This window comes from Lithobates pipiens, unplaced genomic scaffold (assembly GCF_037356315.1).
Source record: "Lithobates pipiens isolate NorthernLeopardFrog02 unplaced genomic scaffold, aLitPip1_a1.2 Scaffold_28, whole genome shotgun sequence".
NCBI lineage: Eukaryota > Metazoa > Chordata > Amphibia > Anura > Ranidae > Lithobates > Lithobates pipiens.
In genome coordinates, this window is record NW_027507789.1 from 32,601,492 (window position 1) to 32,620,177 (window position 18,686).

Sequence of the window (18,686 nt, forward strand, 5' to 3'; positions counted from 1 at the left end):
TGTAAGTGTAGATGGGTGGTTGGTCGTCACATTTTTAAGAAAAGTTATACTAATTCCCCGTACACACAATCGGACTTTCCAGCAACAAAACCATGGAATTTTGTTTGAAGGTTGTTGGCTCCAACTTGTCTTACACACAGTCACTTTCCGCCAACGAGGTCACATCCAACATTTGTTGTCAGAAAATCCAATCGTGTGTACAGGGCATTAGTCTTTTCTTCATCTTAAAGCAAAACTTCACCCTAAAGAGGAACTTCTGCTTTACGTCCTCCTCTCCCTTGTCTTCCACATTTATTTTTGTCTTGCACATAATATTTTTTGGGGGGGAGCAGGCACCTAGTTTGGATAGGTACCTGCTCTCACTTCCGCTCGGATCACCTAGGCAATCGGAGCAGAATTTCAGACCCTCCCCCCGTAACTTTGCCTGTAGCTTTCTGGCACACATCACAGGCATGGGCGTCCGCAGGTAGGGGCAAGAACGGTCAAGTGCCCCCCACCCCCACCAGAATCAGGGATTGGATCTTAAATTAAGTACAGTTGCATCACTATCAGGGAGCGGGCAGCCCGCACCCAGGCGCCACCTGCCAGCGGGGTGACACCATCAAGGCGCTGTCAAGTCCCCCATCAGTGTAGTGTGACTTTGGGCTCTTTTCCCTGCTCAGTACAGCAGAGAACTTGGCAGTGCTGTGATAGGAGAAAGGCGAGCTGCTGGCTATCAGAGGCTTCTCCCTCTCTCCTCCCTTTTTCCTGTCAGGGAGAAAATACAGCGGCTCTCACCAGGTTCCCTGCCCGGGTTCCTTCCCGCTATGTTCCTTCCCTATTGGCCATAACTGAGGGCCAATCAAAGGAGACTGGGAGAGGAGATCATCATGGGACATGTAGTCCCAAAGATTGGCGCCTCCATTTTCAACAGAGAGGAGGTGACAGCTCGATCAAGAGAGATATTGAGAGACTGCAGCCTGGAAAAAAGCTGAGGGAGAGAGCGCTACAGGACAAAGAATGAGGAGTGTGCTGGGTGGAAGCCAGAGAGAGAGCCACACTGCCCAGCACCACCAGAAAGAGAGCCACGCTGCCCAGCACCACCAGAGAGAGAGCCACGCTGCCCAGTATCACCAGAGAGAGAGAAAGACTGAGCCACTACCAGGGTACCCAGAGTGAGCGATCGTCCAGCCAGAGGGATCACTGCTGTAGTTTCGATGGGTCTGGTAAAAGGGCTTGTTGGCCATTATCCATTACTTATCCTAGGGACTGTACTACATCTCCAGTCTCTGACCATGATAATGTGATAATGACATTGTCGAAAAGCAGCTTTGCATGGGTGACCCCAAAATGATGCCCCCCTGAAAAAAGTTCTGCGGACGCCCATGATCACAGCTACCAGAAGGCTGCAAGACCATTTGTGCCTTGTCCATGTGCAGTGAGAAGCCAGCTGTGTAGCTGCAAGGTGTCTCAGGCAGCTTCCCACAGTAAACACGTCGGCTCCGGGGGACCCGAAGACCGGTGAAGAACCAGCCTGGGGGAGGACAACGCTGGATCCTTAGACAGGTAAGTGCCCATTTATTAAAAGTCAGCAGCTACAGTATTTGTAGCTGCTGACTTTAAATTTTTCGTTCTTAGAGTGAAGATCCTCCTTAAGTATCCAAATCCACCAAAAACAAAATATATGAGTTAAAGGTGGATTGACCCTTTAATAAGCTTTCAGCTGTGGTTGCTACAGATGGGATGACAGCCAAGTAATATATGAAGCGTTGGAAGTGAATATGCAGTGTTCCTATTATCCAGGACCTTCAGCTTCATAATCTACTATCTGTCATGCCATTTATTTTCATCTTTTCCATTTCCTGTGTATAAGTGGCTTCTTATGCCAATAACATTTCACCATTTTTCTTTCTCTTGGAAAACCTTCTGCCTACTTAAAAAATGATCCGGTCTGCACTATTCCCCCTCTTCTTCATTTTTATCTATACATCTAATTTCCCTCTCCACGTCTTTTCCTTAATCTCTTTCTCTCCCCTTTATCTCCTTCGCTCCCTCTCCTCCTTCTCTCTGTCAGGCATTCCTGCTTGAGTTACTGACGCCTCCTGACGCACAGTCTCAAATTTTTCTTAATCTAAATTGAAAACTGTTCAAGTAGAAAAATAATTTCACAGCTTCACCCAGAAAAAAAAAGCGGTGTCAGCTTTAGTGTGATAGGAAGGGTGGCTGTACTGCTGGCTTCACCGTACCTTTTCTATGGGTATGGTAGTGAGAAGGGGGACCCTGACATTGTAGGTGCTCCGGGAATTAATAATATCACTTGGATACAAGAATACAAGGGTGCACTGATAGTGCTGCTGTCAATTTTCTATGCCTGCATTCCAGATATCATGCCTGACTTCCACAATACAGGTTATGTCACTGTTAGCCGGAATATCTTGGATTAATCAGCCATATCGAAAACATCTAAAAATAAGATATGTGTGCTCTTCCAGTTGATCAGACATGGATACGGCTGCCAGAATTAAGGCTTGGAAAAAAAATATGAATATATTGTTTCAGCAAGAAAGTACAATAAGGGAATTTATCAAGACTGGAGCAGACAGAATCTGGAGCAACTGTGCATGGCAACCAATCAGCTTCCATTTTCAGTTAGGACTGGTTCACACCAGGATGTATGCGTTTGCGTGAGCACTTTTTTGTATGTTAAGGGCACACAGAAAGTATGGCAGGCACGACTTTTTAAATTATGCTGCACCAAACTGCATAGTGCTAGAGTACAATAGAGTTTGGTGGTTGCAATCAGGCGTGCTTTGCTAGATGCACTCAGGACCGGTGCTAACACTAGCGTGCACTGCTGCCTAGGGCACCCAGCCACTGGTGTTCCTTTTCTCTTCTCTCTGCAGCAAGCAACCAAGTTTCAGCATCAGCAGGCATCTGCCATTCTGTTCGCACATAGAGTCAGAGGCACATCGGCGGCAGAGGACTGTGTCTGTGTCCCGACTCTCGAAAGAATGGAAGCAAGCAAACATTCATTGATGGGCACTAGAAGGCTGCATTGATGGGTGCTGGTGAGGCTGCATTTGATGGGCGCTGGTTGGGCTGCATTTGATGGACACTGGTTGGGCTGCATTTGATGGGCACTGGTTGAGCTGCATTTGATGGGCACTTCATTAAAAAGGTGGGGTATACACAGGCAGGGCAAAGGAGGTGGAGTCAGGGGTGGAGCAAAGGGGTGAATCAAAATAAGGTTTCGCCTAGAGCAGCCTTTCTCAACCTTTTCAACACAGATGAACCCTTGAAATAGTTCTCCGGGTCTCAGGGAACCCCTGCTAAAAATGAGAAATCTACAACTCATGATACATTAGTGTGATGGTCAGTGGGAAGAAAGGCCCTTACACTTGTGGTCATTGGGAAGAATTACCTCCTTACGGAGATAGTTAAAAAGATCAATGGTGTGAGTGGGAACTTGTCTGAGAGGCAGAAATTGCCCAATGCTGAAGGAACCCCTAGCTACCTCTGGAGGAACCCTGGGGTTCCACAGAACCCTGGTTGAGAATCACTGGCCTAGAGTGTCAGAAATCCTTGCACCAGCCCTGGATGCACTTGGAGTGACATTAACAATGGTGCCCGCACGCATCTAACAGAGGGCAGCGTATTCCTTTTGCAGTGATAAACACTGATTTTGGTTATTTTTACCAAAGAAATGGAGCAGAATACATTCTGGCCTAAATATATGAAGAAAGATTATTTATTTGCAAAATTAACAGAAACCAAGAAAAAAAATTCGCTTTTTTTTTGTTTATTTAGCAAAAAAAAACAGTGGTGATTAACCACTTGCTTACTGGGCACTTAAACCCCCCTCAGTCCCAGACCAATTTTCAGCTTTCAGTGCTCTCACATTTTGAATGACAATTACTCAGTCATGCAACACTGTAACCAAATTATTTTTTTGTCCTTTTCTTCATACCAATAGAGCTTTCTTTTGGTGGTATTTGATCACCTCTTGGTTTCTTATTTTCTGCGCTATAAATGAAAAAAGACCGAAAATTTTGAAAAAAAATGAATTTTTCTTCGTTTCTGTGACAACATTTAGCAAATTAGCAATTTTTCTTCATAAATTTTGGCCACAATTTATACTACTACACATCTTTGGTAAAAATAACCCAAATTTTTGCATATTATATGATCTGTGTGAAATTTATAGAGTCTACAAGCTATGGTGCAAATCATAAAGATTTGCAAAAAAAGATCACATCTGATGTACTAAGGCCTATCTCCATTCTTGAGACCCTAACAAGCCAGGAAAGTACAAATGCCCCCCAAATGACCCCTTTTTGGAAAGTAGACATTCCAATGTATTTAGTAAGAGGCATGGTTAGTTATTTTAAGTTGTCATTTTTTCCCACAATTCTTTGCAAAATTACGATTTTTTTTTTTTTTTTCCACAAAATTTTCATTGTAATAGCTTATTTCTCCCACACGGAATGTGCATACCACAAATAACACCCCAAAATACATTCTCCTACTCCTCCTGAGTATAACGATACCACATGTGTGAGACTTACGCACAGCCTGACCACATACAGAGGCCTAATTTTGAAGTAGCACCTTCAGGCATTCTAGGAGCATAAATTACACATTTCATTTCTCAACCACCTATTACAGTTTTGAAGGCCCTGGAACACCAGGGCAATGGAAATATCCAGAAAATGACCCCATTTTGGAAAGCTAACACCCCAACGTATAATCTATGAGGCATAATGAGTCTTTTCAATGGTTCATTTTTTTCCAGAAGTTTTCGGAAAATGTGGAAAAAAATGAAAACGCATTTTTTTTTACACAAAGTTGTCCGTTTATAAGATATTTCCAACGCATAGCATTTACATAGCAAAAATAACACCCCAAAATACGTTCTACTACTCCTCCTGAGTATAACGATACCACATATGTGAGACTTTTACACAGCCTGACCACATACAGAGGCGCAACATGCAAGAAACACCGTCGGCGTTCCAGGGACACATAGCCTGCACATACCAAGAATTACACCCCCAAATACATTATGCTGAGCAAAGGGTAAAGAAAAGATTACCTGTGGTTTTAGAAGCGCAGTTGTCCACAGGAGGATATCACTGGTCCAGGCAGCAGGCAGGGACTTGGTCAGCAACAGCGAACACAGTTTTTCAGGCAGCAGGCAGGGATACTGTCCATATTACAGTCCAGGGTCAGTGCAGAGATGTCAGCAGTGCCAAAAATATTGGTCCTGGTAGTAGGCAGGTCCTTGTGGTGTGGTCAGTGCGGCATGATGGCAGTAAGTCCTACAGGCAGCAGACAGAAGTAGAGCCTCGTTCAGGACAGAATGGGGATAGGGGTAGAGGCTTCTCCCTCCCAAATCTCTTTGAAGCCTGCGAGTCTCCAGACCCTAATCTAGGAATAAGAAAACAAAGAAAATTGTTTTCTTCTTCCAGAAAAACTATACTGGAGCCCCTCACATATGTGAGACCCCGTGTTGAATCCCACTAGTCCAGTTGCAGAATACAAGATCAGTCCAAGAGGCAGGCAAATATCGTGGTCAAACAGTCCAAGGTCAGTTCCAGATCAGGCAGAGATATGTACAGAATCGTTAGACAGAAGCATGGTCGAATAACAGTCCAGGGTCAGTTCCAGATCAGGCAGAGGTATGTACAGAATCGTTAGGCAGAAGCATGGTCGAATAACAGTCCAGGGTCAGTTCCAGATCAGGCAGCGGTATGTACAGAATCGGCAGGCATAAGAGTGGTCAAATAACAAGCCAGGGTCCGTTACAGAGCAGGCAGTGGCATAAGGGGTGTGAAGGTGTATGAAGACAGGAACTGAGGATTATGTTTACCATACTTCACTAAAAATTTATTGAAGTATGGTAACGCCGAAAACAGTCGCCTATGCAGAGGCCTGGTTGGGAAGGACATTGTGCACAATAATAAGATGTGTCTCTTCTGACTCCTGCTCTGGTACACACCTTACATCTTTTTTGGCGTCTTTTGCCTGTTGGTGTGGGGGGATTTTATCCGGAAAGTGGCGCTCGGAGAGTCGACTAACAACGTCTGATCTGATATTTTCTGGTGGGCCGTTTGGGAAAATAAGGGCAGTGAAAACTTCCTCCTGGTAGCCAAAGAAACGTTTGGGGTTTTGGGTGGCGTTGCGGTAAATGACATTTGAATTATAAATGGCCAATTGAAAAAAATAAATTGCTAATTTTTTGTACCAATGGTATGTCCGTCTTGTGACCAGATATGGTTCCATCATTTAGTCGTTGAAGTCGACTCCTCCCATGAACAAATTATATTCGGAAATGCATTTGGGTTTCTTTACGGGGCCATTCCTTCTGGGGATTTCCACGAAGGTATCGTTGTGGATAGAAGATAACATGTATACATCCCTTCTGTCCCTCCACTTCACTGCCAGAACCTCCTTGTTTCTTAGACTTGCGGTTTCTCCTTTCCGCAGCTTCTTGTTCACCAGACTTTGAGGAAAGCCCTTCCGATTCTTTTTTACAGTGCCACATGCTGGCGTCTTCTTCCGGTGAAGGTTGTGGAACAGGGGCAGAGATGTGTAGAAGTTATCTACATAGAGGTGGTAGCCTTTATCCAGTAGGGGGTATATGAGGTCCCAAACAATTTTTCCGCTGGATCCCAAGTAGTCCGGACAATTAGGGGGCTGTAGCTGGGTGTCCTTCCCTTCGTACACCTTGAATGAATATGTGTACCCTGTGTCTCGGTCACATAATTTGTAGACCTTCACCCCATAGCGGGCCCTTTTGCTGGGCATAAACTGCTTCATTCTAAGCCTGCCACTAAATTTAATAAGGGACTCATCCACACATATGTGTTGGTCCGGGGTAAACAATTTGGGGAATATTTCTGAAAAATAATTTAGTATTGGTCGAATTTTGTAAAGGCGGTCATAATTTGGATCATTTCGTGGAAGGCACTGGGAATTGTCACTGAAATATAAGAACCTCAGGATCATCTGATACCTGGTTCTGGGCATTACCGCGGAGAAGAGCGGTGAGTGGTGGAGGGGGTGGGTTGACCAGTAGGTACGTAATTGATTTATTTGAACATTGGCCTCTCCTGAATTAGGAGGAAGCCACAAGGGGTTCTGAAGGGCATAGGGAAGGCCAGCATGGCTCCTAACCCTTTGGGGCTGAGATGACACCCCACTGGTACTTGGCCTTTCTTGCTGGGGCACTGCGGTGCTGGTGGACGGCATTGCGGTGCTGGTGGACGGCACTGCGGTGCTGGTGGACGGCACTTCGGTGCTGGTGGACGGCACTGCCTCACTAGAACGCCTTCGCTTGATGGGCCGGATATCTTCCTCCTCGGATTCATCAGTCAGTGTTTCACTGCTGAGGACTGGCTCATAATTTACGTCGGCTTCAGAATCCGAATCCGAAAAGGAATCTGAAGAGGAGAGCTCCCCGTTGCTCTCGTCGGCCGTGGAAATAATTTGGTACGCCTCCTCAGCGGAAAAGACACGTTTAGCCATGGTAGCACTGATGGGCACTGATGAGGTGGCACAGATGGGCGCTTTTGGGGTGGCACAGATGGGCGCTTTTGAGGTGGCACAAATGGGCACTGATGGGTCGGCACAGATGTGCACTGATTTATTGCACAGATGTGCAGATTTATTGCACGGATGTGCACTGATGAGGCGGCAGATGGGCACTGCTGAGGCGGCAGATGGGCACTGCTGAGGCGGCACAGATGGGCACTACTGAGGCGGCACAGATGGGCACTGCTGAGGCGGCAGATGGGCACTGATGGGTAGGCACAGATGTGCACTGATTTATTGCACGGATGTGCACTGATGAGGCGGCAGATGGGCACTGCTGAGGCGGCAGATGGGCACTGCTGAGGCAGCAGATGGGCACTGCTGAGTCGGCACAGATGGGCACTGCTGAGTCGGCACAGATGGGCACTGCTGAGTCGGCAGATGGGCACTGATGGGTCGGCACAGATGTGCACTGATTTATTGCACGGATGTGCACTGATAAGGCAGCAGATGGGCACTGCTGAGGCGGCACAGATGGGCACTGCTGAGGCGGCACAGATGGGCACTGCTGAGGTGGCACAGATGGGCACTGCTTAGGCGGCACAGATGGGCACTGCTGAGGCACAGATGGGCACTGATTGGTACAGATGGGCACCGATTGGCACTGGCGGGCACTGGCGGTGCACAGATGGGCACTGGCGGGCACTGGCAGGCACTGGCGGGCACTGGTGGTGAACAGATGGAGCACTGGCGGTGCACAGGTGGGCACAGGTGGGCACAGGTGGGGTAGATTTGGACACAGGTGGGGTAGATCTGGGCACAGGTGGGGTAGATTTGGGCACTGGTAGGGTAGATCTGGGCACTGGCAGGGTAGATCTGGGCACTGGCACGTTTACACACTACTAGAACACTCACTCGCTCTATCTGTCTCCTCACACGCTATCGCTGTGTGAGGAGACACATTCTGCAATGGGTGATGATCTCATTTGTTTACATTTGAGATCATCACCCATTGGAGGCAGCGATCGCACTGTAAACGGCCGCTGTAATTGGCCGTTTACAGCGATCTGTGATTGGCTGTGTCCAGGGGACACGGCCAACAAAGATTTTCCCCGATGCGCGCTCCCGGGAGCGCGCGGGGAGCTCTTAAAGGGGACGACGTCAATAGACGTAGTCCCGGAAATTGAGATCTGCGCTGTAGCCGTCATTTGACTATAGCGCGGATCTCAAGTGGTTAAATACGACCAGAAGAAAGCACTTTTTGTGTAAAAAAAAAAAAAAAGATAAAAATTTCATATGGTTACAGGGTTGCATGACCGTGCAATTGTCAGTCAAAGTGCAACAAAGTGCTTTGTGAAAGCTGACAATTGGCTGGACAGGAAGGGGGTGAAAATCCAGTACTGAAGTGCCGGTATTGAAGTGGTTAAAGTGGTACTAAAGGATATAGTGAAGGAGCAATATAACCCATTTTTTTTTTGTCCCATTGGGGTGATTTCCCTTCACTTCCAAACTGAGGGAATCCTTGGTTGTCACCAGGATCATCAGAACTAGTGTCCCCATTGGAAGATTTCCCCGTTTTTCTTTCACTTTCTATTTTCATGCACCGCTTTCTATTTACAGGCACCGCTGTCTAGGGCGCATGCGCCGTAGACAGCGGCGCGCAGGTGCACTAAGCACGCCGCTGTCAACGGCGATATGCCGCGAGTGGCGGCTCCCGTGCGCATGCGCGGGAGTGACGTCATCGCAGCTTCGTCAAATGACAGATGCGGAGCAGCGGGACCCACCGAGAAGATGGATGCTGCGGACTACAGGGGACAGCGATGCATAGTAGCCCATTATGCTTTACCTTTGCAGAGAATCAAAGAGGAAGTAAACCCATCAGGGTTTACTTCCTCTTTAAGGACCGGAAGATTTTCCCCCTTAATGACCAGGCCATATTGTGCGATACGGCACTGCATCGCTTTAAATGACGCTGTACCCAAACAAAATTGATGTCCTTTTTTTCCCACAAATAGAGCTTTCTTTTGGCGGTATTTGATCACCTCTGCGGTTTTTATTTTTTGCGTTATATACAAAAAAGGGCCATTAATTTCAGTGGACAGGAACAGTAAAAGGAGCGGTGTATACACTGCTCCTCCACCGCTCCAAAGATGTTGCTTGCTTAGCAGCAATGGGTGTTCGTGTGCAGGACCCTATGTCCCTCTGACAGAAGACAGTAATTGGCTTTTTTTTTTCAAAAGACAAAAGACGGCTACAGCACGGGCCTAAATTGCCAGGAGGGCTTCTATGTACGGGTGCCACCAACACCTGATCAGGTGATGTAAACAAAAGCCAGTCATCGTTTTTTTTTTTTTAAAAACTATAACGGGCTTTTGTTTACATCAGCCGTTATTGGCTGACAGCTGATCACGTGGTAAGGGGCCAGGATCACAGAGCACCCCGCAATTTAGGCGTGTGCTGTAGCCATCTTTTGGCTACAGCGCGGACAACGAGGAGGTTAAGATAAAAAAAGCTTCTGTGTGCAGCAGCCCACCTCATCCCCCATAAACCTTTCTTGAGCCCCATCTCGATCCAGTGATGTCCACGAGAGTCTTGGCTGCCTCTTCTGATTGACTGTGACAGCAGCAGAGTGCGCTTGACTGTCAATCAAAGTCAGTAAGCCAATGAGGAGAGAGAGAGAGAGGGAGTGGCCGAGCCACAGCGCCATGCCTGAATGGTCAAGCTGCTTGCTGTGGGAGCACTCACCAGGAGGGAGCGACCAGGAGTGTCGGCAGGGGACCCAAGAAGAGGAGGATCGGGGCTACTATAGGCAAAACCAACTGCACAGAGGAAATATGTATAACATGTTTGTTATTTTTAATCCCAAAAAAAACTGACTTTAGTATCACTTTAAAGCGGGAGTTGGCCGAGAGTCCGCCGTTGTTTTTTTTTTTTTTTAAAAGCCAGCAGCTACAAATACTGCAGCTGCTGACTTTTAAAATAGTGACACTTCCCCGCCCAGCGCGCCCGCGATGTCGTCACCCAAAGCCGATCTCTCGATCGTCTCTCGGGTGCTGCCGCCACCATCTTGGGTATGGGAATCAGGAAGTGGAGCCTTTTGGCTTCATTTCCCGGTTCCCTACTGCGCATGCGCGAGTCGCGCTGCGCAATAAGGATGGTCCCCGCTGTCTCTGGGATCCGTGTGTTTCTCAACAGGCAGCGGGGGACCTTCGGAAAGGGGCGTAGATTCTGCGGAAAGGGGCGTACCTTCTGCAGAATCTATGCCGGAAGTCGGTGCAGATACCTGTACTGTACAGGTATCTGCACCCCCCTCCCCCCTGAAAGGTGCAGATTGTGGCGCCGGAGGGGGGGAGGATTCCAATGAGCGGAATGTCCACTTTAGGGTGGACCTCCGCTTTAACCTTACTTTAATTTTAGTGAATGAAAGGATACGTTAGTTCCCCTTTAAGGTCAGATTGACAAGCTCTGCTTTATGGAATGCTGAAAAAGCATCATATGAATAAAACCCAACAGCAGCACGCACACATGAATACGCAGAGATGACAGTCAGACGGCAGCTGATAAACAAATCTTTTCATTAACTTGGGAAGCTGGCCAGTGGAATTGTGTGCTCATCCGAGCAGAACTCTTTGCATGTTCCGCATGATGGCCGGTGCGGCTCGGCATGCTGCGCACTAGGGGCGCTCCGACCAATGGCACTGATTTCCCCTGAGCCAGAAGATAGGAGAAAAAAAAAAAAGAAAATGAGATGTGGAGAGATGGACCTGAATCACAGATTAGAAAGAAGTGAGAGACTCAATAATCAAGAATAGTCACAGACAGGCTAAACTGGCAAAAAAATGAAATATTTCTGATGCCGGCCAAGAGGGGTTCATTCTTCAGATGATATGATGAAGATCACATATTTTAAAAGATAGGAATTGAAAATGGAGAAATGAAGCCTGAGCTTTCAAACTCACCCAGATAAAATGAACCATTTATAAGTCAAGCTTAAAGGGTAACTCCACTTTCATTGAAACAAAATATATAGCAAATAAAAAATATAATATACAGTGGCTATACATGCCATGTTGTAATTTCATATTAGTAAAATTATCCAGTCCCGATCAATGTGTAGCACAATACAGTACCATTTCAAGGCACTCCCACCCATCCTACAGGACTGAAGATTTAACCGATCAGCCGCCGTCATTATGTAATGCCCCATACACACGGTCGGAAATTCCAAAAGGAAAAAGTCAGATCGGATTATGTTGTCAGAAAATCCGATCGTGTGTGGGCTCTATCGGACTTTTTCAGTCGGAATTTCAGACGGAAAAAGTTTGAGAGCTGGATCTAAAATTTTCCGACAAGAAAATCCGATCTGACTTTTTACGATTGTGTGTAGAGAATTCCGACGCACAAAGTGCCATGCCACAACTTTGTGCGACCATGTGTATGCAACACAAGTTTTGGGTAAAATCCGTCTGAAAAAATCTGACGGATTTTGTGGTCGGACTGTCCGACCGTGTGCATGGGGCATAAGTGTACGTAGTTGTACATAGGTGTTATATGTAAGTGTACGCAGGTGTTGTATGTAGGTGTATGTCGGCACTTTAAGAACAACAGGTGCCTGCTGCATGACGCCAGAGCCGATGCGCGTGGCCGTGATGTCCGCCTACCACCCGTGATCGCTCGACAGAGAGCCAGAACGGGGATTTGTCAATGCAAACAAACAAATACCCATTCTGACAGGGGAGGAAAGAGAGATCTGCTGTTCCTAGTGATCAGGAACAGCTCTCTCTCTCTCTTCAAGTCAGTACACTTCCCCCACAGTTAGAAACACCTCCCAGGGAACACTAAACCCCTATCACCCCCTAGTGTTAACCCCTTCCCTGCCAGTATCATTTATACAGTAATCAGTGGCTATTTTTAGCTCTGAACGCTGTATAAATGTCACTGGTCCCAAAAAAGTGTCAAAGGTGTCTGATGTGTCCACGGCAATATTGCAGTCCCGCTAAAAATCGATGATCACTGCCATTACTAGTAAAAATAATAATAATAATAAAAAAGCTATAAATATATCCCCGATTTTGTAGACGCAAACCAATTAATATATGCCTATTGCAATTTTTCTTACCAAAAATATGTAGAAGAATACATATTGGCCTAAACTGAACTGAACTTTTTTTTGGGGATATTTTATTTATTATAGCAAAAAGTAAAAAATTTATATTTTTTTCAAAATTGGCCTTATTAGACACCCTCTCCCAGTTTTCTGGTCTTAAGGTAAATTGGGGTAAGTCATAAATTTTACCGTTGAAGGTTCCATCTCCGACCCTGAGGGCCCCGATAGGCTCCCCACTTCAGTGGGTTGACAAGGTGACATATTTGAGCTTGATTATCTCACAGTCAGTCTCTGACTTCATCACTCTTAATGTTACTCTAAAGCCCCGTACACACGAGAGGACTTATGTCCGACAGACTTCCGAAGGAGTTCTGCCGGAGTTCCGACAGAATTCTGACAGACTTTTTGACTGAGCGGACTTGGCCACACACAATCACACTAAACTCAGACGGATTCGAACGTGATGACGTACGACTCAACTCGAATAAAGAAGTTCATAGCCAGTAGCCAATAGCTGCCCTAGCGTCGGTTTTAGTCCGTCGGAATAGCACACACACGAGCGAATTTTTCGAAGGGACCGGGTCCGGCGGAGTTCCGCCAGAAAAATTTGAAGCATGTTCCATATTCTAAAGTCCGTCAGACTTTGGCGAATCAAAAGTCCGTTCCAGCCCACACACGATTGAATAGTCTGACGGAATCAGTCCGTCGGACTTTGGATGTTGAAAAGTCCGCTCGTGTGTACGCAGCATAATTCTGCAAATTCTTAAGCATCTTATGTAAGCCTGGCGTAACCTACCGCTATCCCTGATCGGTAGATGTAATCTGCTGAAAATGACATTTTTCCCCCTATTTCTATATATCTTCAGGAATTCTCCAGTATGGATACCCAAGACTATTTTTCAGACCATTATTAGAATAATTTCAGCATTCCTCAGGGGTGGGGGCACCACGTGTTCAATTGCAAGTGTTGCAACAGGTCTGGAAAGAAGGAAAGTTGGCGGTACCCAATTTTTCTAGGTATTTCTTAGAGGGGCAGATGGGATGTGCACATAAGTGGTTGTCTCAACCAGATCATGATGCCACAGTAACTCTAGAAGCTGCAGTTGTAGGATCCAACGAGGCATTGTCCTATTTGTTGTACCAGGGGAGTGCGGCTCCTTATCCCCTTACGGAGTCCATGCGATCAGTCATCAAAGCATGGGATTTGGTGCAATCCCCGACTGTCTAATGTTTTCTCGTATTCAGACTCTACACAGATCCGGGTCGCGCTGTGTCCTAGCAATGCGGTGTGGCACAATCGCCGCACTGCACGCCCCTGGGGGAATGCAAGAGCGGTAGTCCTGTAGGGCCATCATATGACGTCCACCCGGAATGAGAGCCATGCCGCCCAGCCGTCATTTGATGGCCGGCGGGGGGAAGTAGTTAAGGATGTCAGATTAAGGTGGAGTATCACTTTAAGGTTGTCAGATTAAGTAACACAGAAATTGTTTTGGAGGGAAAAGTAGGGGATGCAGATTTAGGCTAGAGTATGTCCCTTAAAAATCAACTAATTTCTTCCTTGGATGGTTCAAGTCTGAAGTAGGGGGTGTGTAGTATTCCTGACTAGCAGGGAAGCAAAGAGCTCAATGGTCATTGCCAGAGGGATAGCCAACCAACATCATATCACTTAGCCCTTGTACACACGGTCGGACATTCTGACAACCAAATCCATTGGATTTTGTCAGACGGATTTTGTCAGACGGATTTTGTCCGACGGATTTTGTCCGAAACTGTTGCATACACGCGGTCGGACAAAGTTGTCGGAAAATCCGATCGTTCAGAATGTGGTGACGTTATTTGGTTACGATGGGACTACGTTCAGGCTAGTAGCCAATAGCTTTGGTCTAGGAATTTGATCTGAGCATGCGTGGCACTTTGTCCGATCCAAATTCTCTACACACAATCGGACAAAGTCCGATCGGATCATGTTGTCGGAAAATTTTATAGCCCAGCTGGAAAACTTGGTCCGTCGGATATTTCGACAGAAACAGACCGATGGAACCCACACACGGTCGGATTATCCGACAACATGGTCCTATCGGACATTGTCCATTGGAATATCCAACCGTGTGTACAGGGGCATACACTGTCCAAATGCCCGGAGGATGCAGCCCTCCTCGGATGGGGATATCCCATATGGAACTATAAAATACAAAGAAGGGGAAGGTGCAAACTCCTAGTGCATTAGTTGAGTAAAAAAGTTTATTAATATGAAAAGCAGCCAATAAAAGGCATACTCACAAAGAATACAGCATGTCATTCTTCCATGTACATGCTGTATATTTGAGTATTTTTGGGAGCATGTATTTTATTGGTTGCTTTTCATATTAATAGATTCATTTTTTACTCTGATAATGCACTAGGGGTTTGCGCCTTCACTTCTTTGCTCTTTGTTTTTTGTAGTAAATAGCCTACAGCACTGAATGGGTTATGGTGGGGGGGTCGACAATCCGTCGATCGCAATCTACCGGTCAATTGCAGGCAGGTGACAGGTAAATCACAATCTTGTCCCTGGCTTGCCAACCCCCAAGTGGCAGAGCTGCACAGCAAAGCAGAGACATGATATAGCTAATCCTAGCTAGCAAAGGCATTCGTCACCCTGTGGCATGCCCTTTTCTTGCATGTGGCAGCCTATGACAGCTGCAGGATAGCTGGGCGGGTTCGAGCTCTTGTGCGAGCGCACCTGAGCTCCTTCCATGAGTGTACTGTGCCTATTCCAACTGGCCCTCCTCAATACAGAACAATGTGCTGCCCCCAGTGGTGTTCCTTCCTGACCCAACCCCAGTGGTGTTTCTTTCTGACTCCCCAGTGGTGTACCCTCCTCACCCCTCCAGTGGTGTAACCTAGGCTCCCCCCCCCCCCCCGGGTATTCGCTCCTGACCTGCTCACCCCTATCCACTGCCCTACTTTTCCCTATACACTGCTCTTCATGAGTTGAAAACAGGAGTTAAGACAGGAGTCTCTAACCTCTATCCTACCTCCATCCTCCCCTCCATTTTAAAGATCCCACTGCAAGGGGCAACCAGACAGCTTTCCAGAAATGTCAGGCTGACAGCAAGCCAGATTCACCGGAACCAGAGTGTTTAAAGGGGACAACCGCAGCCAGGTAAGCTCGCACCTCCACTCCCCCCCCCCCCCCCCAGTGATTGTTCCAGGGACTCCGTCCGACCGCCTACGGGGGTCAGGAAGGAATTTTTGCCCACTGGTGCATTTGGCTGCTACTGTCAGGGGGTTTTTCGCCTTCCTCTGGAACAACCATAGGTTAGCATACCCCTACCTCCGGCCTCCTTTCCATTTTTACGCTATCCTAGGACGACTATTCCAGATCACAGCCAGACTTCTTTTCTAAGCGGAGACCTCCACCTTAAGTAAAGGCAACTGGAACAGCCAGCAACGGAATACAACAACTCCTTCCGCATCCATATAGGCATCCCCTGATCAACTTGCGCGCTAATAGCCTCAAGCACGGCGGCAAGTCTGATACCTAGCCCCACCTCAGGATCAATACCCTGATCAGGATCATCATCTTAGGCCCATAGTACCATCAACAGCATCCACAAACCATGTGCTACTTCAAATACTCAGCTGAAGTTCTGCACAGACTAAGGAACATCAACACCACTTTGCCATCTTCCATACAAAAAATACTTCAAAGAGAACAACTATTAAAAACCGGACGACAAGCAGCTCCCAACCACAGGAAGACATCTACTCGACCACTACAATTAGATTGCGCCTTGATTAACGCCAGGTCTGCAGTCAAACATAGACTGGAAGTACACGACTTCATCATCGAGAACAATGTAGACTGCCTCTTCATCACCGAAAGCTGGTTAACCTCTGACTGCAACACCATCCTCACCGAATTGGTGCCGGAAAACTACAGGATCCTAACCGAACACCGGATAGGGAAAAAAGGAGGAGGCCTAGCAGTGATCTTTAAAGGTCACCTGGATCTCACTAAACCATCATCTCAGAACCCAGTGTCTTTTATGGAAACCCTGACGCTACATTTTCAAACAACACCCCATGACACCACTCATATTCTACTGTGCTACAGACCACCGGGACCAAAGTCCAATCTTCTTTCACCCCTCACGGAATCCTTTGCAATGCACACCCTAAAATTCAAAAATTTCCTGGCACTCGGAGATTTCAACCTTTGGGCAAACGAGCCTAAAGACCCCATCGCAACTGCCTGCATCAATCAACTAGAAGAACTGGGTCTACAGCAACTGATAAAGACTCCCACGCATGGGTCAGGACACACCCTGGACCTCATTTTCAAACAGAACATCGACGTCAACATACTCGACAACATAACTCTGCCATGGACGGATCACCACGCCATCAAATTCAAAATCACTACCAACATGACCAACGCAAAACGGAAACCTGTAACAACGCACTGGACCAGATCGCATAAAAAACTGTACTCCGAAGCCTTCAAAACCACTCTGTCCAAAAAAATATCTACAATAACCTTAAACCACTCTACGGAGGAAACACTCAACTCCCTGAACAAGGCATTACTGCAATCAGCAGACTCGGTAGCACCAAAACGCAGGGCTCTCAACAGGAAGAAAAATGCTGGATGGTTTAATAGCTCCCTCTCCGTACTAAAGCAAGAACGCAGAAGAGCGGAAAGAACATGGAGAAGAAATCCCACCGAGGAAAACCTATTTAACTACAAAGGTCTGACAGAGAATTATCGGAAATCAATCTTCAAAGCCAAAAAGGACCACTTCTCATATACAATCTCAACGGCCGCAAACCAACCACAGGAACTGTTTAAACTGGTTAATCAATCAATGAATCCGGTGTGCCTAGAACCCCCAGAAAGCGAATCCCAGGATTACTGTGACAAACTGTCGGATTTTTTCATCGATAAAGTCAAAACCATCAGGGAAACAATTTGTCAGAAGAAAACATCCAACCTCAGCCAGCAAATACATAAAGAGGATGTCCGCACCAACATACCGCAACCGCCAAAATTTTCACTATCCCCAATTACCGTAGACACCGCAAAAAACATCATTAATAAACTGCGTGACAGTACCTCACCTATTGACATCATCCCCACAAAACTACTGAAAGAATGCTCTGACATCGTGGCTCCAACCATAACCCACCTCATAAACCGATCATTCCACGAAGGGATTGTTCCCAGCATCCTCAAACAAGGCATCGTCAAACCTCTACTCAAGAAACCAAACCTGGACCCTCAGGATCCAAACAACCGTAGGCCGATTACAAGCCTCAACACCATTTCTAAGATCATGGAGAAAGCTGTAGTACATCAGCTACAACTTCACCTGGATACTCACAAACTCCTGGACCCGCTGCAATCAGGCTTCCGCCCGGGTCATGGAACAGAAACGGCTCTCCTCAAGATTTGGGATGACGCCCTCGAAGCAGCAGATGACGGAGAGCCGTGTCTCCTCGTACTGCTAGACCTAAGTGCAGCGTTTGATACAGTAGATCACAATACTCTACTCGTCCGCCTCACAGAAGTAGCCGGAGTCCAAGACATAGATCTCCAATGGTTCGCGTCCTTCCTAGGAAATCGGTCACAGACAGTGAAACTAGGAAAATTCCTCTCCAAAACTCGGGCAGTCACCTGCGGAGTCCCTCAAGGCTCTCCGTTGTCACCCGTTCTCTTCAACATTTACATTCGCCCACTCCTTCAAATCATCAGATGCTCAGATCTCTGCTTCCACTCTTACGCTGACGACACGCAACTTTATTTCCGGATCAATGGAAAAAAAGATCACCAACAACAACTTGAAAACTGCCTCAAATCAATAGAGGACTGGATGACCACCAACTCCCTCCAGCTGAACTAATCAAAGACAGAGCTTCTTATCTTACACCCAAATCATAAGCCCGCAACCAAAACCTCCTGGTCTCCACCAACCATCTTTGGGCAGACTATCTCCCCAAAGACCAAAGCGAAGAGTCTCGGGGTTATTTTAGACGCACAAATGTCAATGGATGCGCAAATAGGATCTGTAGTCAGTCGATCTCA